Source organism: Rhinoderma darwinii, chromosome 5, assembly GCF_050947455.1.
Source record: "Rhinoderma darwinii isolate aRhiDar2 chromosome 5, aRhiDar2.hap1, whole genome shotgun sequence".
Lineage (NCBI taxonomy): Eukaryota > Metazoa > Chordata > Amphibia > Anura > Rhinodermatidae > Rhinoderma > Rhinoderma darwinii.
Genome location: NC_134691.1, coordinates 228,080,622 through 228,104,519, shown reverse-complemented (window position 1 = coordinate 228,104,519; position 23,898 = coordinate 228,080,622). Strand labels below are relative to the sequence as shown.

The window sequence follows — 23,898 nt, the reverse complement described above, 5'->3', positions numbered from 1 at the left end:
GGCAAGGCAAGGGCCGCTCGGGTTATCGCTTCTCGGCCTTTTGGCTAAGATCAAGTGTAGTATCTGTTCTTATCAGTTTAATATCTGATACGTCCCCTATCTGGGGACCATATATTAAATGGATTTTTAGAACAGGGAGATGGAAATAGAGCTTGCTCTGTCCACTCCACGCATTGACCTGGTATTGCAGTATTTCCAGGACCGGTGCACCCTTCCCTTATGTGTTGACTAAAATCAGATTCCAAAAGTGCTATTTGTGTTTGCTATTGTTTTTGTCTTTCTGATGGGATCTCCCCTTTTAATCCCATTATTTCAACACCTGTTGGACAATGCATTTGTACAGTCATGTGTGATAATGAGCTCATTTATTAAATGCAATTAATTAATACATTGCCACCTCTTGTTGTGTGTGTGTGTGTGTGTGTGTGTGTGTGTGTGTGTGTGTGTGTGTGTGTGTGTGTGTGTGTGTGTGTCTTCTGTGTTTCTGTGTTTCCGGCATTTCACATTGGAACAGCTCATTCACCTTCCTTGTCTTCTCTCCGCCCTCCCTTTTAGGTAGGTTAAAGAGCTGCACCTGAGCCAGCCACTGATTGATTGATGCAGCACCACAGTCAAATAGTGGAGTGGAGTAGGGGGAACAGCAAACAGCCATTAAAGCAGCCCGCCCGCCACAATGGACCTACCTGTGTACACTAGATGGATGTGATGGAATGTACTGTCGTCCCTACATTTCCAAGAAGAAGTAAGAATTGCAGTTGCAACAAACCCTTGCTTGCCTACAAAGAGAGCAGCAATTTGGATTTGTTACTATGTTACCTGGAAGAATAACAAACTGTGCAAGGATGGAGGTTGTAGGAGCAAAGAGAAGTTGTCTGTAAAGTTGGTGGATGCCTATTTTCCATTTTGCAGTCCCTTGTCTCCCTCTTGTGGCCTCCTGGAGGCAAATAAATGTGCAAAAAAAAGACAGCCTGGCGGCCGGCTGTTGCAGTGTTGCCCTCTCAGGCAACACTGAGTGACTGACTGAGCCGCACCGTCTTATATAAAGTTCAGACGGAACTTTGCACGTGTCATAGTGGAGCCCTCAGGATTCCAGAGCCAGCTTTCTGACATCATAATGGGGCCTGCCTCAGAGATAAAAGCCTGGGCCCAGGCAGTGTTGGTCAGTGCTGCTCAGCAGGCAGCACTGGACTGGACTGGACTGGATTACAGCTGATACAAGGTGTGAAGGAACAAGGGGTGGCTGTGGGCATGCACTTGCTGCCGCTGCCAGTGTTTATCTGCATGGCAGGAGGGCATTTGGGCGTTGCCAGGAAGGCGTTTTTATGTAGATTCCTCCTCTTTCAGCACTGCATTGTGGTGCAAGCAAAAGAAGCAAATCCTGTGTAGCTTCCTCTCCGGCCTTTATTCACCTCCCTCCCGCTTAGTAGCTGTAAATGTGTGTGAGCCTGCAGGGCCCCATGGAATTGCCTAGGAGTAGGCTGAATCAATCGCTGCAAGGGGTGAACAGCAGTATGGGACAGGCTCGGGCAAGGCAAGGGCCGCTCGGGTTATCGCTTCTCGGCCTTTTGGCTAAGATCAAGTGTAGTATCTGTTCTTATCAGTTTAATATCTGATACGTCCCCTATCTGGGGACCATATATTAAATGGATTTTTAGAACAGGGAGATGGAAATAGAGCTTGCTCTGTCCACTCCACGCATTGACCTGGTATTGCAGTATTTCCAGGACCGGTGCACCCTTCCCTTATGTGTTGACTAAAATCAGATTCCAAAAGTGCTATTTGTGTTTGCTATTGTTTTTGTCTTTCTGATGGGATCTCCCCTTTTAATCCCATTATTTCAACACCTGTTGGACAATGCATTTGTACAGTCATGTGTGATAATGAGCTCATTTATTAAATGCAATTAATTAATACATTGCCACCTCTTGTTGTGTGTGTGTGTGTGTGTGTGTGTGTGTGTGTGTGTGTGTGTGTGTCTTCTGTGTTTCTGTGTTTCCGGCATTTCACATTGGAACAGCTCATTCACCTTCCTTGTCTTCTCTCCGCCCTCCCTTTTAGGTAGGTTAAAGAGCTGCACCTGAGCCAGCCACTGATTGATTGATGCAGCACCACAGTCAAATAGTGGAGTGGAGTAGGGGGAACAGCAAACAGCCATTAAAGCAGCCCGCCCGCCACAATGGACCTACCTGTGTACACTAGATGGATGTGATGGAATGTACTGTCGTCCCTACATTTCCAAGAAGAAGTAAGAATTGCAGTTGCAACAAACCCTTGCTTGCCTACAAAGAGAGCAGCAATTTGGATTTGTTACTATGTTACCTGGAAGAATAACAAACTGTGCAAGGATGGAGGTTGTAGGAGCAAAGAGAAGTTGTCTGTAAAGTTGGTGGATGCCTATTTTCCATTTTGCAGTCCCTTGTCTCCCTCTTGTGGCCTCCTGGAGGCAAATAAATGTGCAAAAAAAAGACAGCCTGGCGGCCGGCTGTTGCAGTGTTGCCCTCTCAGGCAACACTGAGTGACTGACTGAGCCGCACCGTCTTATATAAAGTTCAGACGGAACTTTGCACGTGTCATAGTGGAGCCCTCAGGATTCCAGAGCCAGCTTTCTGACATCATAATGGGGCCTGCCTCAGAGATAAAAGCCTGGGCCCAGGCAGTGTTGGTCAGTGCTGCTCAGCAGGCAGCACTGGACTGGACTGGACTGGATTACAGCTGATACAAGGTGTGAAGGAACAAGGGGTGGCTGTGGGCATGCACTTGCTGCCGCTGCCAGTGTTTATCTGCATGGCAGGAGGGCATTTGGGCGTTGCCAGGAAGGCGTTTTTATGTAGATTCCTCCTCTTTCAGCACTGCATTGTGGTGCAAGCAAAAGAAGCAAATCCTGTGTAGCTTCCTCTCCGGCCTTTATTCACCTCCCTCCCGCTTAGTAGCTGTAAATGTGTGTGAGCCTGCAGGGCCCCATGGAATTGCCTAGGAGTAGGCTGAATCAATCGCTGCAAGGGGTGAACAGCAGTATGGGACAGGCTCGGGCAAGGCAAGGGCCGCTCGGGTTATCGCTTCTCGGCCTTTTGGCTAAGATCAAGTGTAGTATCTGTTCTTATCAGTTTAATATCTGATACGTCCCCTATCTGGGGACCATATATTAAATGGATTTTTAGAACAGGGAGATGGAAATAGAGCTTGCTCTGTCCACTCCACGCATTGACCTGGTATTGCAGTATTTCCAGGACCGGTGCACCCTTCCCTTATGTGTTGACTAAAATCAGATTCCAAAAGTGCTATTTGTGTTTGCTATTGTTTTTGTCTTTCTGATGGGATCTCCCCTTTTAATCCCATTATTTCAACACCTGTTGGACAATGCATTTGTACAGTCATGTGTGATAATGAGCTCATTTATTAAATGCAATTAATTAATACATTGCCACCTCTTGTTGTGTGTGTGTGTGTGTGTGTGTGTGTGTGTGTGTGTGTGTGTGTGTGTGTGTGTGTGTGTGTGTGTGTGTGTGTCTTCTGTGTTTCTGTGTTTCCGGCATTTCACATTGGAACAGCTCATTCACCTTCCTTGTCTTCTCTCCGCCCTCCCTTTTAGGTAGGTTAAAGAGCTGCACCTGAGCCAGCCACTGATTGATTGATGCAGCACCACAGTCAAATAGTGGAGTGGAGTAGGGGGAACAGCAAACAGCCATTAAAGCAGCCCGCCCGCCACAATGGACCTACCTGTGTACACTAGATGGATGTGATGGAATGTACTGTCGTCCCTACATTTCCAAGAAGAAGTAAGAATTGCAGTTGCAACAAACCCTTGCTTGCCTACAAAGAGAGCAGCAATTTGGATTTGTTACTATGTTACCTGGAAGAATAACAAACTGTGCAAGGATGGAGGTTGTAGGAGCAAAGAGAAGTTGTCTGTAAAGTTGGTGGATGCCTATTTTCCATTTTGCAGTCCCTTGTCTCCCTCTTGTGGCCTCCTGGAGGCAAATAAATGTGCAAAAAAAAGACAGCCTGGCGGCCGGCTGTTGCAGTGTTGCCCTCTCAGGCAACACTGAGTGACTGACTGAGCCGCACCGTCTTATATAAAGTTCAGACGGAACTTTGCACGTGTCATAGTGGAGCCCTCAGGATTCCAGAGCCAGCTTTCTGACATCATAATGGGGCCTGCCTCAGAGATAAAAGCCTGGGCCCAGGCAGTGTTGGTCAGTGCTGCTCAGCAGGCAGCACTGGACTGGACTGGACTGGATTACAGCTGATACAAGGTGTGAAGGAACAAGGGGTGGCTGTGGGCATGCACTTGCTGCCGCTGCCAGTGTTTATCTGCATGGCAGGAGGGCATTTGGGCGTTGCCAGGAAGGCGTTTTTATGTAGATTCCTCCTCTTTCAGCACTGCATTGTGGTGCAAGCAAAAGAAGCAAATCCTGTGTAGCTTCCTCTCCGGCCTTTATTCACCTCCCTCCCGCTTAGTAGCTGTAAATGTGTGTGAGCCTGCAGGGCCCCATGGAATTGCCTAGGAGTAGGCTGAATCAATCGCTGCAAGGGGTGAACAGCAGTATGGGACAGGCTCGGGCAAGGCAAGGGCCGCTCGGGTTATCGCTTCTCGGCCTTTTGGCTAAGATCAAGTGTAGTATCTGTTCTTATCAGTTTAATATCTGATACGTCCCCTATCTGGGGACCATATATTAAATGGATTTTTAGAACAGGGAGATGGAAATAGAGCTTGCTCTGTCCACTCCACGCATTGACCTGGTATTGCAGTATTTCCAGGACCGGTGCACCCTTCCCTTATGTGTTGACTAAAATCAGATTCCAAAAGTGCTATTTGTGTTTGCTATTGTTTTTGTCTTTCTGATGGGATCTCCCCTTTTAATCCCATTATTTCAACACCTGTTGGACAATGCATTTGTACAGTCATGTGTGATAATGAGCTCATTTATTAAATGCAATTAATTAATACATTGCCACCTCTTGTTGTGTGTGTGTGTGTGTGTGTGTGTGTGTGTGTGTGTGTGTGTGTGTGTGTGTGTGTGTGTGTGTGTGTGTGTCTTCTGTGTTTCTGTGTTTCCGGCATTTCACATTGGAACAGCTCATTCACCTTCCTTGTCTTCTCTCCGCCCTCCCTTTTAGGTAGGTTAAAGAGCTGCACCTGAGCCAGCCACTGATTGATTGATGCAGCACCACAGTCAAATAGTGGAGTGGAGTAGGGGGAACAGCAAACAGCCATTAAAGCAGCCCGCCCGCCACAATGGACCTACCTGTGTACACTAGATGGATGTGATGGAATGTACTGTCGTCCCTACATTTCCAAGAAGAAGTAAGAATTGCAGTTGCAACAAACCCTTGCTTGCCTACAAAGAGAGCAGCAATTTGGATTTGTTACTATGTTACCTGGAAGAATAACAAACTGTGCAAGGATGGAGGTTGTAGGAGCAAAGAGAAGTTGTCTGTAAAGTTGGTGGATGCCTATTTTCCATTTTGCAGTCCCTTGTCTCCCTCTTGTGGCCTCCTGGAGGCAAATAAATGTGCAAAAAAAAGACAGCCTGGCGGCCGGCTGTTGCAGTGTTGCCCTCTCAGGCAACACTGAGTGACTGACTGAGCCGCACCGTCTTATATAAAGTTCAGACGGAACTTTGCACGTGTCATAGTGGAGCCCTCAGGATTCCAGAGCCAGCTTTCTGACATCATAATGGGGCCTGCCTCAGAGATAAAAGCCTGGGCCCAGGCAGTGTTGGTCAGTGCTGCTCAGCAGGCAGCACTGGACTGGACTGGACTGGATTACAGCTGATACAAGGTGTGAAGGAACAAGGGGTGGCTGTGGGCATGCACTTGCTGCCGCTGCCAGTGTTTATCTGCATGGCAGGAGGGCATTTGGGCGTTGCCAGGAAGGCGTTTTTATGTAGATTCCTCCTCTTTCAGCACTGCATTGTGGTGCAAGCAAAAGAAGCAAATCCTGTGTAGCTTCCTCTCCGGCCTTTATTCACCTCCCTCCCGCTTAGTAGCTGTAAATGTGTGTGAGCCTGCAGGGCCCCATGGAATTGCCTAGGAGTAGGCTGAATCAATCGCTGCAAGGGGTGAACAGCAGTATGGGACAGGCTCGGGCAAGGCAAGGGCCGCTCGGGTTATCGCTTCTCGGCCTTTTGGCTAAGATCAAGTGTAGTATCTGTTCTTATCAGTTTAATATCTGATACGTCCCCTATCTGGGGACCATATATTAAATGGATTTTTAGAACAGGGAGATGGAAATAGAGCTTGCTCTGTCCACTCCACGCATTGACCTGGTATTGCAGTATTTCCAGGACCGGTGCACCCTTCCCTTATGTGTTGACTAAAATCAGATTCCAAAAGTGCTATTTGTGTTTGCTATTGTTTTTGTCTTTCTGATGGGATCTCCCCTTTTAATCCCATTATTTCAACACCTGTTGGACAATGCATTTGTACAGTCATGTGTGATAATGAGCTCATTTATTAAATGCAATTAATTAATACATTGCCACCTCTTGTTGTGTGTGTGTGTGTGTGTGTGTGTGTGTGTGTGTGTGTGTGTGTGTGTGTGTGTGTGTGTGTGTGTGTGTCTTCTGTGTTTCTGTGTTTCCGGCATTTCACATTGGAACAGCTCATTCACCTTCCTTGTCTTCTCTCCGCCCTCCCTTTTAGGTAGGTTAAAGAGCTGCACCTGAGCCAGCCACTGATTGATTGATGCAGCACCACAGTCAAATAGTGGAGTGGAGTAGGGGGAACAGCAAACAGCCATTAAAGCAGCCCGCCCGCCACAATGGACCTACCTGTGTACACTAGATGGATGTGATGGAATGTACTGTCGTCCCTACATTTCCAAGAAGAAGTAAGAATTGCAGTTGCAACAAACCCTTGCTTGCCTACAAAGAGAGCAGCAATTTGGATTTGTTACTATGTTACCTGGAAGAATAACAAACTGTGCAAGGATGGAGGTTGTAGGAGCAAAGAGAAGTTGTCTGTAAAGTTGGTGGATGCCTATTTTCCATTTTGCAGTCCCTTGTCTCCCTCTTGTGGCCTCCTGGAGGCAAATAAATGTGCAAAAAAAAGACAGCCTGGCGGCCGGCTGTTGCAGTGTTGCCCTCTCAGGCAACACTGAGTGACTGACTGAGCCGCACCGTCTTATATAAAGTTCAGACGGAACTTTGCACGTGTCATAGTGGAGCCCTCAGGATTCCAGAGCCAGCTTTCTGACATCATAATGGGGCCTGCCTCAGAGATAAAAGCCTGGGCCCAGGCAGTGTTGGTCAGTGCTGCTCAGCAGGCAGCACTGGACTGGACTGGACTGGATTACAGCTGATACAAGGTGTGAAGGAACAAGGGGTGGCTGTGGGCATGCACTTGCTGCCGCTGCCAGTGTTTATCTGCATGGCAGGAGGGCATTTGGGCGTTGCCAGGAAGGCGTTTTTATGTAGATTCCTCCTCTTTCAGCACTGCATTGTGGTGCAAGCAAAAGAAGCAAATCCTGTGTAGCTTCCTCTCCGGCCTTTATTCACCTCCCTCCCGCTTAGTAGCTGTAAATGTGTGTGAGCCTGCAGGGCCCCATGGAATTGCCTAGGAGTAGGCTGAATCAATCGCTGCAAGGGGTGAACAGCAGTATGGGACAGGCTCGGGCAAGGCAAGGGCCGCTCGGGTTATCGCTTCTCGGCCTTTTGGCTAAGATCAAGTGTAGTATCTGTTCTTATCAGTTTAATATCTGATACGTCCCCTATCTGGGGACCATATATTAAATGGATTTTTAGAACAGGGAGATGGAAATAGAGCTTGCTCTGTCCACTCCACGCATTGACCTGGTATTGCAGTATTTCCAGGACCGGTGCACCCTTCCCTTATGTGTTGACTAAAATCAGATTCCAAAAGTGCTATTTGTGTTTGCTATTGTTTTTGTCTTTCTGATGGGATCTCCCCTTTTAATCCCATTATTTCAACACCTGTTGGACAATGCATTTGTACAGTCATGTGTGATAATGAGCTCATTTATTAAATGCAATTAATTAATACATTGCCACCTCTTGTTGTGTGTGTGTGTGTGTGTGTGTGTGTGTGTGTGTGTGTGTGTGTGTGTGTGTGTGTGTGTGTGTGTGTGTGTGTCTTCTGTGTTTCTGTGTTTCCGGCATTTCACATTGGAACAGCTCATTCACCTTCCTTGTCTTCTCTCCGCCCTCCCTTTTAGGTAGGTTAAAGAGCTGCACCTGAGCCAGCCACTGATTGATTGATGCAGCACCACAGTCAAATAGTGGAGTGGAGTAGGGGGAACAGCAAACAGCCATTAAAGCAGCCCGCCCGCCACAATGGACCTACCTGTGTACACTAGATGGATGTGATGGAATGTACTGTCGTCCCTACATTTCCAAGAAGAAGTAAGAATTGCAGTTGCAACAAACCCTTGCTTGCCTACAAAGAGAGCAGCAATTTGGATTTGTTACTATGTTACCTGGAAGAATAACAAACTGTGCAAGGATGGAGGTTGTAGGAGCAAAGAGAAGTTGTCTGTAAAGTTGGTGGATGCCTATTTTCCATTTTGCAGTCCCTTGTCTCCCTCTTGTGGCCTCCTGGAGGCAAATAAATGTGCAAAAAAAAGACAGCCTGGCGGCCGGCTGTTGCAGTGTTGCCCTCTCAGGCAACACTGAGTGACTGACTGAGCCGCACCGTCTTATATAAAGTTCAGACGGAACTTTGCACGTGTCATAGTGGAGCCCTCAGGATTCCAGAGCCAGCTTTCTGACATCATAATGGGGCCTGCCTCAGAGATAAAAGCCTGGGCCCAGGCAGTGTTGGTCAGTGCTGCTCAGCAGGCAGCACTGGACTGGACTGGACTGGATTACAGCTGATACAAGGTGTGAAGGAACAAGGGGTGGCTGTGGGCATGCACTTGCTGCCGCTGCCAGTGTTTATCTGCATGGCAGGAGGGCATTTGGGCGTTGCCAGGAAGGCGTTTTTATGTAGATTCCTCCTCTTTCAGCACTGCATTGTGGTGCAAGCAAAAGAAGCAAATCCTGTGTAGCTTCCTCTCCGGCCTTTATTCACCTCCCTCCCGCTTAGTAGCTGTAAATGTGTGTGAGCCTGCAGGGCCCCATGGAATTGCCTAGGAGTAGGCTGAATCAATCGCTGCAAGGGGTGAACAGCAGTATGGGACAGGCTCGGGCAAGGCAAGGGCCGCTCGGGTTATCGCTTCTCGGCCTTTTGGCTAAGATCAAGTGTAGTATCTGTTCTTATCAGTTTAATATCTGATACGTCCCCTATCTGGGGACCATATATTAAATGGATTTTTAGAACAGGGAGATGGAAATAGAGCTTGCTCTGTCCACTCCACGCATTGACCTGGTATTGCAGTATTTCCAGGACCGGTGCACCCTTCCCTTATGTGTTGACTAAAATCAGATTCCAAAAGTGCTATTTGTGTTTGCTATTGTTTTTGTCTTTCTGATGGGATCTCCCCTTTTAATCCCATTATTTCAACACCTGTTGGACAATGCATTTGTACAGTCATGTGTGATAATGAGCTCATTTATTAAATGCAATTAATTAATACATTGCCACCTCTTGTTGTGTGTGTGTGTGTGTGTGTGTGTGTGTGTGTGTGTGTGTCTTCTGTGTTTCTGTGTTTCCGGCATTTCACATTGGAACAGCTCATTCACCTTCCTTGTCTTCTCTCCGCCCTCCCTTTTAGGTAGGTTAAAGAGCTGCACCTGAGCCAGCCACTGATTGATTGATGCAGCACCACAGTCAAATAGTGGAGTGGAGTAGGGGGAACAGCAAACAGCCATTAAAGCAGCCCGCCCGCCACAATGGACCTACCTGTGTACACTAGATGGATGTGATGGAATGTACTGTCGTCCCTACATTTCCAAGAAGAAGTAAGAATTGCAGTTGCAACAAACCCTTGCTTGCCTACAAAGAGAGCAGCAATTTGGATTTGTTACTATGTTACCTGGAAGAATAACAAACTGTGCAAGGATGGAGGTTGTAGGAGCAAAGAGAAGTTGTCTGTAAAGTTGGTGGATGCCTATTTTCCATTTTGCAGTCCCTTGTCTCCCTCTTGTGGCCTCCTGGAGGCAAATAAATGTGCAAAAAAAAGACAGCCTGGCGGCCGGCTGTTGCAGTGTTGCCCTCTCAGGCAACACTGAGTGACTGACTGAGCCGCACCGTCTTATATAAAGTTCAGACGGAACTTTGCACGTGTCATAGTGGAGCCCTCAGGATTCCAGAGCCAGCTTTCTGACATCATAATGGGGCCTGCCTCAGAGATAAAAGCCTGGGCCCAGGCAGTGTTGGTCAGTGCTGCTCAGCAGGCAGCACTGGACTGGACTGGACTGGATTACAGCTGATACAAGGTGTGAAGGAACAAGGGGTGGCTGTGGGCATGCACTTGCTGCCGCTGCCAGTGTTTATCTGCATGGCAGGAGGGCATTTGGGCGTTGCCAGGAAGGCGTTTTTATGTAGATTCCTCCTCTTTCAGCACTGCATTGTGGTGCAAGCAAAAGAAGCAAATCCTGTGTAGCTTCCTCTCCGGCCTTTATTCACCTCCCTCCCGCTTAGTAGCTGTAAATGTGTGTGAGCCTGCAGGGCCCCATGGAATTGCCTAGGAGTAGGCTGAATCAATCGCTGCAAGGGGTGAACAGCAGTATGGGACAGGCTCGGGCAAGGCAAGGGCTGCTCGGGTTATCGCTTCTCGGCCTTTTGGCTAAGATCAAGTGTAGTACTTTAGGGTATTGCCTTGTTTCTTGGTCAGGAGGTGCCCTGGTACCCTTTTCCTTGGCCTGGGGGGATCGTTTCTCTTAGGAGAGACTTCACCCCTCTGCTGCTATTGGGGAGGAGGATTAGTCCAGGGCAACGGGGAGCGATCACCTGCCTGGTACTCCGGTACTGAAGGTATTTCTTTGGAGATTGCTGGAATTCTTTTGGAGCAGGATGGAGGAAATTCCCGAACATATGCGAACCAGGAATGCGGTCCGGTTTTTCGTGGAGGAATCTGAGAGGCAAAGGAAGGATTTGGAGTACATCACGAAGGTCCTTTTGTTGGATTTCTTTCAGCTGGAGAGATCGTGCATTTTGGCGGTGATGGACTATCCGAGGAGAGGGTGCTTTGACGTTACCTTCGCTACAGAAGAAATTTATTCAGATTTTTTGGAACGCTTGAAGGAAGGTAAAAGGGACCCAAGACTTGTGGGTGTGAAGGTAACACCACATTTTGTGCCAAACAAGAAGTTGGTGGTCGTAAAGATGTTTTCGCCTTACGTGGAGGAAGAGGACATTAAGTCATTTCTCACTAAGTTTTGTGAGGAGGTGGTGGGAAAGGGGAAAGTGTTTAACCCCTTTGGATTTTGGACTGGGAAATGGAAATTTCTTTGTAAATTTGTGAGAATTGGTGAATCTAGAAACCTATTGTTTCCTCCAGCGCGGTTTAAGATTGGAAGTGCATGTGGAAATTTATTTTTTTTGGGAATGGATATGTTTTGTTTGAATTGTAAAGATTATGGTCATGAGAGAGAAACGTGTGAGAAAGTAATGTGTACAAAATGTCTGCAAGAGGGGCATAAGTATAATGAATGTCAGAAAGGGAAAGTATGTAATATGTGTGGAGAGGAGGGGCACATATTCAAATCATGCCCAAAGAAAAGCAAACGTGAGGTACAAGAGGAAAATAAGAAGATAGTCAAAAGAAAGGAAGCGGAAGTTAGTTTGGAAGAAGGAAAGCTTCAGAAATTGGAAGGAAGTGGGCAAAGTGATGAGAAAAAAAGGAAAAAAGCAGAGAGAAAGAAAAAAAGTGTCATTTCAGAAGAGGAAAGAGCAGAAAGAGACAGGTTACTGGAAGAAGTAGAGCAGTTACGTAGTAAAATTAATTTTGAAAAAATGCGGAGAAGGGTGCGGCTCTGTGTAAGAGAAAATTTACCAGGGTTTCTTGAACGGTATGGTGTGCCAACGTGGTTAGCGTGCATTGTAAACTGTGAATGGGATGGTAATGATTTGCAGGAACATTTAGTGGATATGTTAGGAACTATTGCTGTTAAAAAAGGAATGTTTTTTTGATTTCTTAAAAGGAAAAAAGGAAAGAGGAAAACAAAAGTTAATTATACGTTTTCAGTTTTCATTGTGATGATCTAAGTCTTTTTTATTTTGAATTTTATGATTTTTAAGACGTGATCTGAATGGAAAAAAAAAAAAAAAAAAAAAAAAAAAAAATCTGTTCTTATCAGTTTAATATCTGATACGTCCCCTATCTGGGGACCATATATTAAATGGATTTTTAGAACAGGGAGATGGAAATAGAGCTTGCTCTGTCCACTCCACGCATTGACCTGGTATTGCAGTATTTCCAGGACCGGTGCACCCTTCCCTTATGTGTTGACTAAAATCAGATTCCAAAAGTGCTATTTGTGTTTGCTATTGTTTTTGTCTTTCTGATGGGATCTCCCCTTTTAATCCCATTATTTCAACACCTGTTGGACAATGCATTTGTACAGTCATGTGTGATAATGAGCTCATTTATTAAATGCAATTAATTAATACATTGCCACCTCTTGTTGTGTGTGTGTGTGTGTGTGTGTGTGTGTGTGTGTGTGTGTGTGTGTGTGTGTGTGTGTGTGTGTGTGTGTGTCTTCTGTGTTTCTGTGTTTCCGGCATTTCACATTGGAACAGCTCATTCACCTTCCTTGTCTTCTCTCCGCCCTCCCTTTTAGGTAGGTTAAAGAGCTGCACCTGAGCCAGCCACTGATTGATTGATGCAGCACCACAGTCAAATAGTGGAGTGGAGTAGGGGGAACAGCAAACAGCCATTAAAGCAGCCCGCCCGCCACAATGGACCTACCTGTGTACACTAGATGGATGTGATGGAATGTACTGTCGTCCCTACATTTCCAAGAAGAAGTAAGAATTGCAGTTGCAACAAACCCTTGCTTGCCTACAAAGAGAGCAGCAATTTGGATTTGTTACTATGTTACCTGGAAGAATAACAAACTGTGCAAGGATGGAGGTTGTAGGAGCAAAGAGAAGTTGTCTGTAAAGTTGGTGGATGCCTATTTTCCATTTTGCAGTCCCTTGTCTCCCTCTTGTGGCCTCCTGGAGGCAAATAAATGTGCAAAAAAAAGACAGCCTGGCGGCCGGCTGTTGCAGTGTTGCCCTCTCAGGCAACACTGAGTGACTGACTGAGCCGCACCGTCTTATATAAAGTTCAGACGGAACTTTGCACGTGTCATAGTGGAGCCCTCAGGATTCCAGAGCCAGCTTTCTGACATCATAATGGGGCCTGCCTCAGAGATAAAAGCCTGGGCCCAGGCAGTGTTGGTCAGTGCTGCTCAGCAGGCAGCACTGGACTGGACTGGACTGGATTACAGCTGATACAAGGTGTGAAGGAACAAGGGGTGGCTGTGGGCATGCACTTGCTGCCGCTGCCAGTGTTTATCTGCATGGCAGGAGGGCATTTGGGCGTTGCCAGGAAGGCGTTTTTATGTAGATTCCTCCTCTTTCAGCACTGCATTGTGGTGCAAGCAAAAGAAGCAAATCCTGTGTAGCTTCCTCTCCGGCCTTTATTCACCTCCCTCCCGCTTAGTAGCTGTAAATGTGTGTGAGCCTGCAGGGCCCCATGGAATTGCCTAGGAGTAGGCTGAATCAATCGCTGCAAGGGGTGAACAGCAGTATGGGACAGGCTCGGGCAAGGCAAGGGCCGCTCGGGTTATCGCTTCTCGGCCTTTTGGCTAAGATCAAGTGTAGTATCTGTTCTTATCAGTTTAATATCTGATACGTCCCCTATCTGGGGACCATATATTAAATGGATTTTTAGAACAGGGAGATGGAAATAGAGCTTGCTCTGTCCACTCCACGCATTGACCTGGTATTGCAGTATTTCCAGGACCGGTGCACCCTTCCCTTATGTGTTGACTAAAATCAGATTCCAAAAGTGCTATTTGTGTTTGCTATTGTTTTTGTCTTTCTGATGGGATCTCCCCTTTTAATCCCATTATTTCAACACCTGTTGGACAATGCATTTGTACAGTCATGTGTGATAATGAGCTCATTTATTAAATGCAATTAATTAATACATTGCCACCTCTTGTTGTGTGTGTGTGTGTGTGTGTGTGTGTGTGTGTGTGTGTGTGTGTGTGTGTGTGTGTGTGTGTGTGTGTGTGTGTCTTCTGTGTTTCTGTGTTTCCGGCATTTCACATTGGAACAGCTCATTCACCTTCCTTGTCTTCTCTCCGCCCTCCCTTTTAGGTAGGTTAAAGAGCTGCACCTGAGCCAGCCACTGATTGATTGATGCAGCACCACAGTCAAATAGTGGAGTGGAGTAGGGGGAACAGCAAACAGCCATTAAAGCAGCCCGCCCGCCACAATGGACCTACCTGTGTACACTAGATGGATGTGATGGAATGTACTGTCGTCCCTACATTTCCAAGAAGAAGTAAGAATTGCAGTTGCAACAAACCCTTGCTTGCCTACAAAGAGAGCAGCAATTTGGATTTGTTACTATGTTACCTGGAAGAATAACAAACTGTGCAAGGATGGAGGTTGTAGGAGCAAAGAGAAGTTGTCTGTAAAGTTGGTGGATGCCTATTTTCCATTTTGCAGTCCCTTGTCTCCCTCTTGTGGCCTCCTGGAGGCAAATAAATGTGCAAAAAAAAGACAGCCTGGCGGCCGGCTGTTGCAGTGTTGCCCTCTCAGGCAACACTGAGTGACTGACTGAGCCGCACCGTCTTATATAAAGTTCAGACGGAACTTTGCACGTGTCATAGTGGAGCCCTCAGGATTCCAGAGCCAGCTTTCTGACATCATAATGGGGCCTGCCTCAGAGATAAAAGCCTGGGCCCAGGCAGTGTTGGTCAGTGCTGCTCAGCAGGCAGCACTGGACTGGACTGGACTGGATTACAGCTGATACAAGGTGTGAAGGAACAAGGGGTGGCTGTGGGCATGCACTTGCTGCCGCTGCCAGTGTTTATCTGCATGGCAGGAGGGCATTTGGGCGTTGCCAGGAAGGCGTTTTTATGTAGATTCCTCCTCTTTCAGCACTGCATTGTGGTGCAAGCAAAAGAAGCAAATCCTGTGTAGCTTCCTCTCCGGCCTTTATTCACCTCCCTCCCGCTTAGTAGCTGTAAATGTGTGTGAGCCTGCAGGGCCCCATGGAATTGCCTAGGAGTAGGCTGAATCAATCGCTGCAAGGGGTGAACAGCAGTATGGGACAGGCTCGGGCAAGGCAAGGGCCGCTCGGGTTATCGCTTCTCGGCCTTTTGGCTAAGATCAAGTGTAGTATCTGTTCTTATCAGTTTAATATCTGATACGTCCCCTATCTGGGGACCATATATTAAATGGATTTTTAGAACAGGGAGATGGAAATAGAGCTTGCTCTGTCCACTCCACGCATTGACCTGGTATTGCAGTATTTCCAGGACCGGTGCACCCTTCCCTTATGTGTTGACTAAAATCAGATTCCAAAAGTGCTATTTGTGTTTGCTATTGTTTTTGTCTTTCTGATGGGATCTCCCCTTTTAATCCCATTATTTCAACACCTGTTGGACAATGCATTTGTACAGTCATGTGTGATAATGAGCTCATTTATTAAATGCAATTAATTAATACATTGCCACCTCTTGTTGTGTGTGTGTGTGTGTGTGTGTGTGTGTGTGTGTGTGTGTGTGTGTGTGTGTGTGTGTGTGTGTGTGTGTCTTCTGTGTTTCTGTGTTTCCGGCATTTCACATTGGAACAGCTCATTCACCTTCCTTGTCTTCTCTCCGCCCTCCCTTTTAGGTAGGTTAAAGAGCTGCACCTGAGCCAGCCACTGATTGATTGATGCAGCACCACAGTCAAATAGTGGAGTGGAGTAGGGGGAACAGCAAACAGCCATTAAAGCAGCCCGCCCGCCACAATGGACCTACCTGTGTACACTAGATGGATGTGATGGAATGTACTGTCGTCCCTACATTTCCAAGAAGAAGTAAGAATTGCAGTTGCAACAAACCCTTGCTTGCCTACAAAGAGAGCAGCAATTTGGATTTGTTACTATGTTACCTGGAAGAATAACAAACTGTGCAAGGATGGAGGTTGTAGGAGCAAAGAGAAGTTGTCTGTAAAGTTGGTGGATGCCTATTTTCCATTTTGCAGTCCCTTGTCTCCCTCTTGTGGCCTCCTGGAGGCAAATAAATGTGCAAAAAAAAGACAGCCTGGCGGCCGGCTGTTGCAGTGTTGCCCTCTCAGGCAACACTGAGTGACTGACTGAGCCGCACCGTCTTATATAAAGTTCAGACGGAACTTTGCACGTGTCATAGTGGAGCCCTCAGGATTCCAGAGCCAGCTTTCTGACATCATAATGGGGCCTGCCTCAGAGATAAAAGCCTGGGCCCAGGCAGTGTTGGTCAGTGCTGCTCAGCAGGCAGCACTGGACTGGACTGGACTGGATTACAGCTGATACAAGGTGTGAAGGAACAAGGGGTGGCTGTGGGCATGCACTTGCTGCCGCTGCCAGTGTTTATCTGCATGGCAGGAGGGCATTTGGGCGTTGCCAGGAAGGCGTTTTTATGTAGATTCCTCCTCTTTCAGCACTGCATTGTGGTGCAAGCAAAAGAAGCAAATCCTGTGTAGCTTCCTCTCCGGCCTTTATTCACCTCCCTCCCGCTTAGTAGCTGTAAATGTGTGTGAGCCTGCAGGGCCCCATGGAATTGCCTAGGAGTAGGCTGAATCAATCGCTGCAAGGGGTGAACAGCAGTATGGGACAGGCTCGGGCAAGGCAAGGGCCGCTCGGGTTATCGCTTCTCGGCCTTTTGGCTAAGATCAAGTGTAGTATCTGTTCTTATCAGTTTAATATCTGATACGTCCCCTATCTGGGGACCATATATTAAATGGATTTTTAGAACAGGGAGATGGAAATAGAGCTTGCTCTGTCCACTCCACGCATTGACCTGGTATTGCAGTATTTCCAGGACCGGTGCACCCTTCCCTTATGTGTTGACTAAAATCAGATTCCAAAAGTGCTATTTGTGTTTGCTATTGTTTTTGTCTTTCTGATGGGATCTCCCCTTTTAATCCCATTATTTCAACACCTGTTGGACAATGCATTTGTACAGTCATGTGTGATAATGAGCTCATTTATTAAATGCAATTAATTAATACATTGCCACCTCTTGTTGTGTGTGTGTGTGTGTGTGTGTGTGTGTGTGTGTGTGTGTGTGTGTGTGTGTGTGTGTGTGTGTGTGTGTGTGTGTCTTCTGTGTTTCTGTGTTTCCGGCATTTCACATTGGAACAGCTCATTCACCTTCCTTGTCTTCTCTCCGCCCTCCCTTTTAGGTAGGTTAAAGAGCTGCACCTGAGCCAGCCACTGATTGATTGATGCAGCACCACAGTCAAATAGTGGAGTGGAGTAGGGGGAACAGCAAACAGCCATTAAAGCAGCCCGCCCGCCACAATGGACCTACCTGTGTACACTAGATGGATGTGATGGAATGTACTGTCGTCCCTACATTTCCAAGAAGAAGTAAGAATTGCAGTTGCAACAAACCCTTGCTTGCCTACAAAGAGAGCAGCAATTTGGATTTGTTACTATGTTACCTGGAAGAATAACAAACTGTGCAAGGATGGAGGTTGTAGGAGCAAAGAGAAGTTGTCTGTAAAGTTGGTGGATGCCTATTTTCCATTTTGCAGTCCCTTGTCTCCCTCTTGTGGCCTCCTGGAGGCAAATAAATGTGCAAAAAAAAGACAGCCTGGCGGCCGGCTGTTGCAGTGTTGCCCTCTCAGGCAACACTGAGTGACTGACTGAGCCGCACCGTCTTATATAAAGTTCAGACGGAACTTTGCACGTGTCATAGTGGAGCCCTCAGGATTCCAGAGCCAGCTTTCTGACATCATAATGGGGCCTGCCTCAGAGATAAAAGCCTGGGCCCAGGCAGTGTTGGTCAGTGCTGCTCAGCAGGCAGCACTGGACTGGACTGGACTGGATTACAGCTGATACAAGGTGTGAAGGAACAAGGGGTGGCTGTGGGCATGCACTTGCTGCCGCTGCCAGTGTTTATCTGCATGGCAGGAGGGCATTTGGGCGTTGCCAGGAAGGCGTTTTTATGTAGATTCCTCCTCTTTCAGCACTGCATTGTGGTGCAAGCAAAAGAAGCAAATCCTGTGTAGCTTCCTCTCCGGCCTTTATTCACCTCCCTCCCGCTTAGTAGCTGTAAATGTGTGTGAGCCTGCAGGGCCCCATGGAATTGCCTAGGAGTAGGCTGAATCAATCGCTGCAAGGGGTGAACAGCAGTATGGGACAGGCTCGGGCAAGGCAAGGGCCGCTCGGGTTATCGCTTCTCGGCCTTTTGGCTAAGATCAAGTGTAGTATCTGTTCTTATCAGTTTAATATCTGATACGTCCCCTATCTGGGGACCATATATTAAATGGATTTTTAGAACAGGGAGATGGAAATAGAGCTTGCTCTGTCCACTCCACGCATTGACCTGGTATTGCAGTATTTCCAGGACCGGTGCACCCTTCCCTTATGTGTTGACTAAAATCAGATTCCAAAAGTGCTATTTGTGTTTGCTATTGTTTTTGTCTTTCTGATGGGATCTCCCCTTTTAATCCCATTATTTCAACACCTGTTGGACAATGCATTTGTACAGTCATGTGTGATAATGAGCTCATTTATTAAATGCAATTAATTAATACATTGCCACCTCTTGTTGTGTGTGTGTGTGTGTGTGTGTGTGTGTGTGTGTGTGTGTGTGTGTGTGTGTGTGTGTGTGTGTGTGTCTTCTGTGTTTCTGTGTTTCCGGCATTTCACATTGGAACAGCTCATTCACCTTCCTTGTCTTCTCTCCGCCCTCCCTTTTAGGTAGGTTAAAGAGCTGCACCTGAGCCAGCCACTGATTGATTGATGCAGCACCACAGTCAAATAGTGGAGTGGAGTAGGGGGAACAGCAAACAGCCATTAAAGCAGCCCGCCCGCCACAATGGACCTACCTGTGTACACTAGATGGATGTGATGGAATGTACTGTCGTCCCTACATTTCCAAGAAGAAGTAAGAATTGCAGTTGCAACAAACCCTTGCTTGCCTACAAAGAGAGCAGCAATTTGGATTTGTTACTATGTTACCTGGAAGAATAACAAACTGTGCAAGGATGGAGGTTGTAGGAGCAAAGAGAAGTTGTCTGTAAAGTTGGTGGATGCCTATTTTCCATTTTGCAGTCCCTTGTCTCCCTCTTGTGGCCTCCTGGAGGCAAATAAATGTGCAAAAAAAAGACAGCCTGGCGGCCGGCTGTTGCAGTGTTGCCCTCTCAGGCAACACTGAGTGACTGACTGAGCCGCACCGTCTTATATAAAGTTCAGACGGAACTTTGCACGTGTCATAGTGGAGCCCTCAGGATTCCAGAGCCAGCTTTCTGACATCATAATGGGGCCTGCCTCAGAGATAAAAGCCTGGGCCCAGGCAGTGTTGGTCAGTGCTGCTCAGCAGGCAGCACTGGACTGGACTGGACTGGATTACAGCTGATACAAGGTGTGAAGGAACAAGGGGTGGCTGTGGGCATGCACTTGCTGCCGCTGCCAGTGTTTATCTGCATGGCAGGAGGGCATTTGGGCGTTGCCAGGAAGGCGTTTTTATGTAGATTCCTCCTCTTTCAGCACTGCATTGTGGTGCAAGCAAAAGAAGCAAATCCTGTGTAGCTTCCTCTCCGGCCTTTATTCACCTCCCTCCCGCTTAGTAGCTGTAAATGTGTGTGAGCCTGCAGGGCCCCATGGAATTGCCTAGGAGTAGGCTGAATCAATCGCTGCAAGGGGTGAACAGCAGTATGGGACAGGCTCGGGCAAGGCAAGGGCCGCTCGGGTTATCGCTTCTCGGCCTTTTGGCTAAGATCAAGTGTAGTATCTGTTCTTATCAGTTTAATATCTGATACGTCCCCTATCTGGGGACCATATATTAAATGGATTTTTAGAACAGGGAGATGGAAATAGAGCTTGCTCTGTCCACTCCACGCATTGACCTGGTATTGCAGTATTTCCAGGACCGGTGCACCCTTCCCTTATGTGTTGACTAAAATCAGATTCCAAAAGTGCTATTTGTGTTTGCTATTGTTTTTGTCTTTCTGATGGGATCTCCCCTTTTAATCCCATTATTTCAACACCTGTTGGACAATGCATTTGTACAGTCATGTGTGATAATGAGCTCATTTATTAAATGCAATTAATTAATACATTGCCACCTCTTGTTGTGTGTGTGTGTGTGTGTGTGTGTGTGTGTGTGTGTGTGTGTGTGTGTGTGTGTGTGTGTGTGTGTGTGTGTCTTCTGTGTTTCTGTGTTTCCGGCATTTCACATTGGAACAGCTCATTCACCTTCCTTGTCTTCTCTCCGCCCTCCCTTTTAGGTAGGTTAAAGAGCTGCACCTGAGCCAGCCACTGATTGATTGATGCAGCACCACAGTCAAATAGTGGAGTGGAGTAGGGGGAACAGCAAACAGCCATTAAAGCAGCCCGCCCGCCACAATGGACCTACCTGTGTACACTAGATGGATGTGATGGAATGTACTGTCGTCCCTACATTTCCAAGAAGAAGTAAGAATTGCAGTTGCAACAAACCCTTGCTTGCCTACAAAGAGAGCAGCAATTTGGATTTGTTACTATGTTACCTGGAAGAATAACAAACTGTGCAAGGATGGAGGTTGTAGGAGCAAAGAGAAGTTGTCTGTAAAGTTGGTGGATGCCTATTTTCCATTTTGCAGTCCCTTGTCTCCCTCTTGTGGCCTCCTGGAGGCAAATAAATGTGCAAAAAAAAGACAGCCTGGCGGCCGGCTGTTGCAGTGTTGCCCTCTCAGGCAACACTGAGTGACTGACTGAGCCGCACCGTCTTATATAAAGTTCAGACGGAACTTTGCACGTGTCATAGTGGAGCCCTCAGGATTCCAGAGCCAGCTTTCTGACATCATAATGGGGCCTGCCTCAGAGATAAAAGCCTGGGCCCAGGCAGTGTTGGTCAGTGCTGCTCAGCAGGCAGCACTGGACTGGACTGGACTGGATTACAGCTGATACAAGGTGTGAAGGAACAAGGGGTGGCTGTGGGCATGCACTTGCTGCCGCTGCCAGTGTTTATCTGCATGGCAGGAGGGCATTTGGGCGTTGCCAGGAAGGCGTTTTTATGTAGATTCCTCCTCTTTCAGCACTGCATTGTGGTGCAAGCAAAAGAAGCAAATCCTGTGTAGCTTCCTCTCCGGCCTTTATTCACCTCCCTCCCGCTTAGTAGCTGTAAATGTGTGTGAGCCTGCAGGGCCCCATGGAATTGCCTAGGAGTAGGCTGAATCAATCGCTGCAAGGGGTGAACAGCAGTATGGGACAGGCTCGGGCAAGGCAAGGGCCGCTCGGGTTATCGCTTCTCGGCCTTTTGGCTAAGATCAAGTGTAGTATCTGTTCTTATCAGTTTAATATCTGATACGTCCCCTATCTGGGGACCATATATTAAATGGATTTTTAGAACAGGGAGATGGAAATAGAGCTTGCTCTGTCCACTCCACGCATTGACCTGGTATTGCAGTATTTCCAGGACCGGTGCACCCTTCCCTTATGTGTTGACTAAAATCAGATTCCAAAAGTGCTATTTGTGTTTGCTATTGTTTTTGTCTTTCTGATGGGATCTCCCCTTTTAATCCCATTATTTCAACACCTGTTGGACAATGCATTTGTACAGTCATGTGTGATAATGAGCTCATTTATTAAATGCAATTAATTAATACATTGCCACCTCTTGTTGTGTGTGTGTGTGTGTGTGTGTGTGTGTGTGTGTGTGTGTGTGTGTGTGTGTGTGTGTGTGTGTGTGTGTGTGTGTGTGTCTTCTGTGTTTCTGTGTTTCCGGCATTTCACATTGGAACAGCTCATTCACCTTCCTTGTCTTCTCTCCGCCCTCCCTTTTAGGTAGGTTAAAGAGCTGCACCTGAGCCAGCCACTGATTGATTGATGCAGCACCACAGTCAAATAGTGGAGTGGAGTAGGGGGAACAGCAAACAGCCATTAAAGCAGCCCGCCCGCCACAATGGACCTACCTGTGTACACTAGATGGATGTGATGGAATGTACTGTCGTCCCTACATTTCCAAGAAGAAGTAAGAATTGCAGTTGCAACAAACCCTTGCTTGCCTACAAAGAGAGCAGCAATTTGGATTTGTTACTATGTTACCTGGAAGAATAACAAACTGTGCAAGGATGGAGGTTGTAGGAGCAAAGAGAAGTTGTCTGTAAAGTTGGTGGATGCCTATTTTCCATTTTGCAGTCCCTTGTCTCCCTCTTGTGGCCTCCTGGAGGCAAATAAATGTGCAAAAAAAAGACAGCCTGGCGGCCGGCTGTTGCAGTGTTGCCCTCTCAGGCAACACTGAGTGACTGACTGAGCCGCACCGTCTTATATAAAGTTCAGACGGAACTTTGCACGTGTCATAGTGGAGCCCTCAGGATTCCAGAGCCAGCTTTCTGACATCATAATGGGGCCTGCCTCAGAGATAAAAGCCTGGGCCCAGGCAGTGTTGGTCAGTGCTGCTCAGCAGGCAGCACTGGACTGGACTGGACTGGATTACAGCTGATACAAGGTGTGAAGGAACAAGGGGTGGCTGTGGGCATGCACTTGCTGCCGCTGCCAGTGTTTATCTGCATGGCAGGAGGGCATTTGGGCGTTGCCAGGAAGGCGTTTTTATGTAGATTCCTCCTCTTTCAGCACTGCATTGTGGTGCAAGCAAAAGAAGCAAATCCTGTGTAGCTTCCTCTCCGGCCTTTATTCACCTCCCTCCCGCTTAGTAGCTGTAAATGTGTGTGAGCCTGCAGGCCCCATGGAATTGCCTAGGAGTAGGCTGAATCAATCGCTGCAAGGGGTGAACAGCAGTATGGGACAGGCTCGGGCAAGGGCAAGGGCCGCTCGGGTTATCGCTTCTCGGGCCTTTTGGCTAAGATCAAGTGTAGTATCTGTTCTTATCAGTTTAATATCTGATACGTCCCCTATCTGGGGACCATATATTAAATGGATTTTTAGAACAGGGAGATGGAAATAGAGCTTGCTCTGTCCACTCCACGCATTGACCTGGTATGCAGTATTTCCAGGACCGGTGCACCCTTCCCTTATGTGTTGACTAAAATCAGATTCCAAAAGTGCTATTTGTGTTTGCTATTGTTTTTGTCTTTCTGATGGGATCTCCCCTTTAATCCATTATTTTCAACACCTGTTGGACAATGCATTTGTACAGTCATGTGTGATAATGAGCTCATTTATTAAATGCAATTATTAATACATTGCCACCTCTTGTTGTGTGTGTGTGTGTGTGTGTGTGTGTGTGTGTGTGTGTGTGTGTGTGTGTGTGTGTGTGTGTGTGTGTGTCTTCTGTGTTTCTGTGTTTCCGGCATTTCACATTGGAACAGCTCATTCACCTTCCTTGTCTTCTCTCCGCCCTCCCTTTTAGGTAGGTTAAAGAGCTGCACCTGAGCCAGCCACTGATTGATTGATGCAGCACCACAGTCAAATAGTGGAGTGGAGTAGGGGGAACAGCAAACAGCCATTAAAGCAGCCCGCCCGCCACAATGGAACCTACCTGTGTACACTAGATGGATGTGATGGAATGTACTGTCGTCCCTACATTTCAAGAAGAAGTAAGAATTGCAGTTGCAACAAAGCCTTGCTTGCCTACAAAGAGAGCAGCAATTTGGATTTGTTACTATGTTACCTAGAAGAATAACAAACTGTGCAAGGATGGAGGTTGTAGGAGCAAGGAGAAGTTGTCTGTAAAGTTGGTGGATGCCTATTTTCCATTTTGCTGTCCCTTGTCTCCCTCTTGTGGCCTCCTGGAGGCAACTAGCTGTGCAAAAAAAAGACAGCCTGGCGGCCGGCTGTTGCAGTGTTGCCCTCTCAGGCAACACTGAGTGACTGACTGAGCCTCACCGTCTTATATAAAGTTCAGACGGAACTTTGCA

The 23,898-nt window shown here is 47.2% G+C and overlaps 14 non-coding genes and 2 pseudogenes across 14 annotated transcripts; all 16 read left to right on the top strand.

The window, feature by feature from the left end:
- Window positions 1–24: 24 nt before the first annotated feature.
- LOC142653464 (U2 spliceosomal RNA) lies at window positions 25–215 on the top strand. The gene has a single exon (XR_012848395.1). It is a non-coding gene; the product is annotated as a U2 spliceosomal RNA (small nuclear RNA).
- A 1,334-nt stretch (window positions 216–1,549) lies between these two features.
- Window positions 1,550–1,740, top strand: LOC142653463 (U2 spliceosomal RNA). Its single transcript, XR_012848394.1, has one exon. It is a non-coding gene; the product is annotated as a U2 spliceosomal RNA (small nuclear RNA).
- A 1,312-nt stretch (window positions 1,741–3,052) lies between these two features.
- Window positions 3,053–3,243, top strand: LOC142653462 (U2 spliceosomal RNA). The gene has a single exon (XR_012848393.1). It is a non-coding gene; the product is annotated as a U2 spliceosomal RNA (small nuclear RNA).
- A 1,340-nt stretch (window positions 3,244–4,583) lies between these two features.
- On the top strand, window positions 4,584–4,774 carry LOC142653460 (U2 spliceosomal RNA). The gene has a single exon (XR_012848391.1). It is a non-coding gene; the product is annotated as a U2 spliceosomal RNA (small nuclear RNA).
- Window positions 4,775–6,112: 1,338 nt separating this feature from the next.
- Window positions 6,113–6,303, top strand: LOC142653459 (U2 spliceosomal RNA). Its single transcript, XR_012848390.1, has one exon. It is a non-coding gene; the product is annotated as a U2 spliceosomal RNA (small nuclear RNA).
- A 1,336-nt stretch (window positions 6,304–7,639) lies between these two features.
- On the top strand, window positions 7,640–7,830 carry LOC142653458 (U2 spliceosomal RNA). Its single transcript, XR_012848389.1, has one exon. It is a non-coding gene; the product is annotated as a U2 spliceosomal RNA (small nuclear RNA).
- Window positions 7,831–9,170: 1,340 nt separating this feature from the next.
- LOC142653457 (U2 spliceosomal RNA) lies at window positions 9,171–9,361 on the top strand. The gene has a single exon (XR_012848388.1). It is a non-coding gene; the product is annotated as a U2 spliceosomal RNA (small nuclear RNA).
- Window positions 9,362–10,667: 1,306 nt separating this feature from the next.
- On the top strand, window positions 10,668–10,778 carry LOC142654636 (U2 spliceosomal RNA; annotated as a pseudogene).
- Window positions 10,779–12,129: 1,351 nt separating this feature from the next.
- LOC142654060 (U2 spliceosomal RNA) lies at window positions 12,130–12,339 on the top strand (annotated as a pseudogene).
- Window positions 12,340–13,677: 1,338 nt separating this feature from the next.
- Window positions 13,678–13,868, top strand: LOC142653456 (U2 spliceosomal RNA). Its single transcript, XR_012848387.1, has one exon. It is a non-coding gene; the product is annotated as a U2 spliceosomal RNA (small nuclear RNA).
- Window positions 13,869–15,208: 1,340 nt separating this feature from the next.
- Window positions 15,209–15,399, top strand: LOC142653455 (U2 spliceosomal RNA). Its single transcript, XR_012848386.1, has one exon. It is a non-coding gene; the product is annotated as a U2 spliceosomal RNA (small nuclear RNA).
- Window positions 15,400–16,735: 1,336 nt separating this feature from the next.
- Window positions 16,736–16,926, top strand: LOC142653454 (U2 spliceosomal RNA). Its single transcript, XR_012848385.1, has one exon. It is a non-coding gene; the product is annotated as a U2 spliceosomal RNA (small nuclear RNA).
- Window positions 16,927–18,268: 1,342 nt separating this feature from the next.
- Window positions 18,269–18,459, top strand: LOC142653453 (U2 spliceosomal RNA). Its single transcript, XR_012848384.1, has one exon. It is a non-coding gene; the product is annotated as a U2 spliceosomal RNA (small nuclear RNA).
- Window positions 18,460–19,793: 1,334 nt separating this feature from the next.
- LOC142653452 (U2 spliceosomal RNA) lies at window positions 19,794–19,984 on the top strand. The gene has a single exon (XR_012848383.1). It is a non-coding gene; the product is annotated as a U2 spliceosomal RNA (small nuclear RNA).
- Window positions 19,985–21,322: 1,338 nt separating this feature from the next.
- Window positions 21,323–21,513, top strand: LOC142653451 (U2 spliceosomal RNA). The gene has a single exon (XR_012848382.1). It is a non-coding gene; the product is annotated as a U2 spliceosomal RNA (small nuclear RNA).
- A 1,346-nt stretch (window positions 21,514–22,859) lies between these two features.
- LOC142653706 (U2 spliceosomal RNA) lies at window positions 22,860–23,050 on the top strand. The gene has a single exon (XR_012848626.1). It is a non-coding gene; the product is annotated as a U2 spliceosomal RNA (small nuclear RNA).
- Window positions 23,051–23,898: the final 848 nt, after the last annotated feature.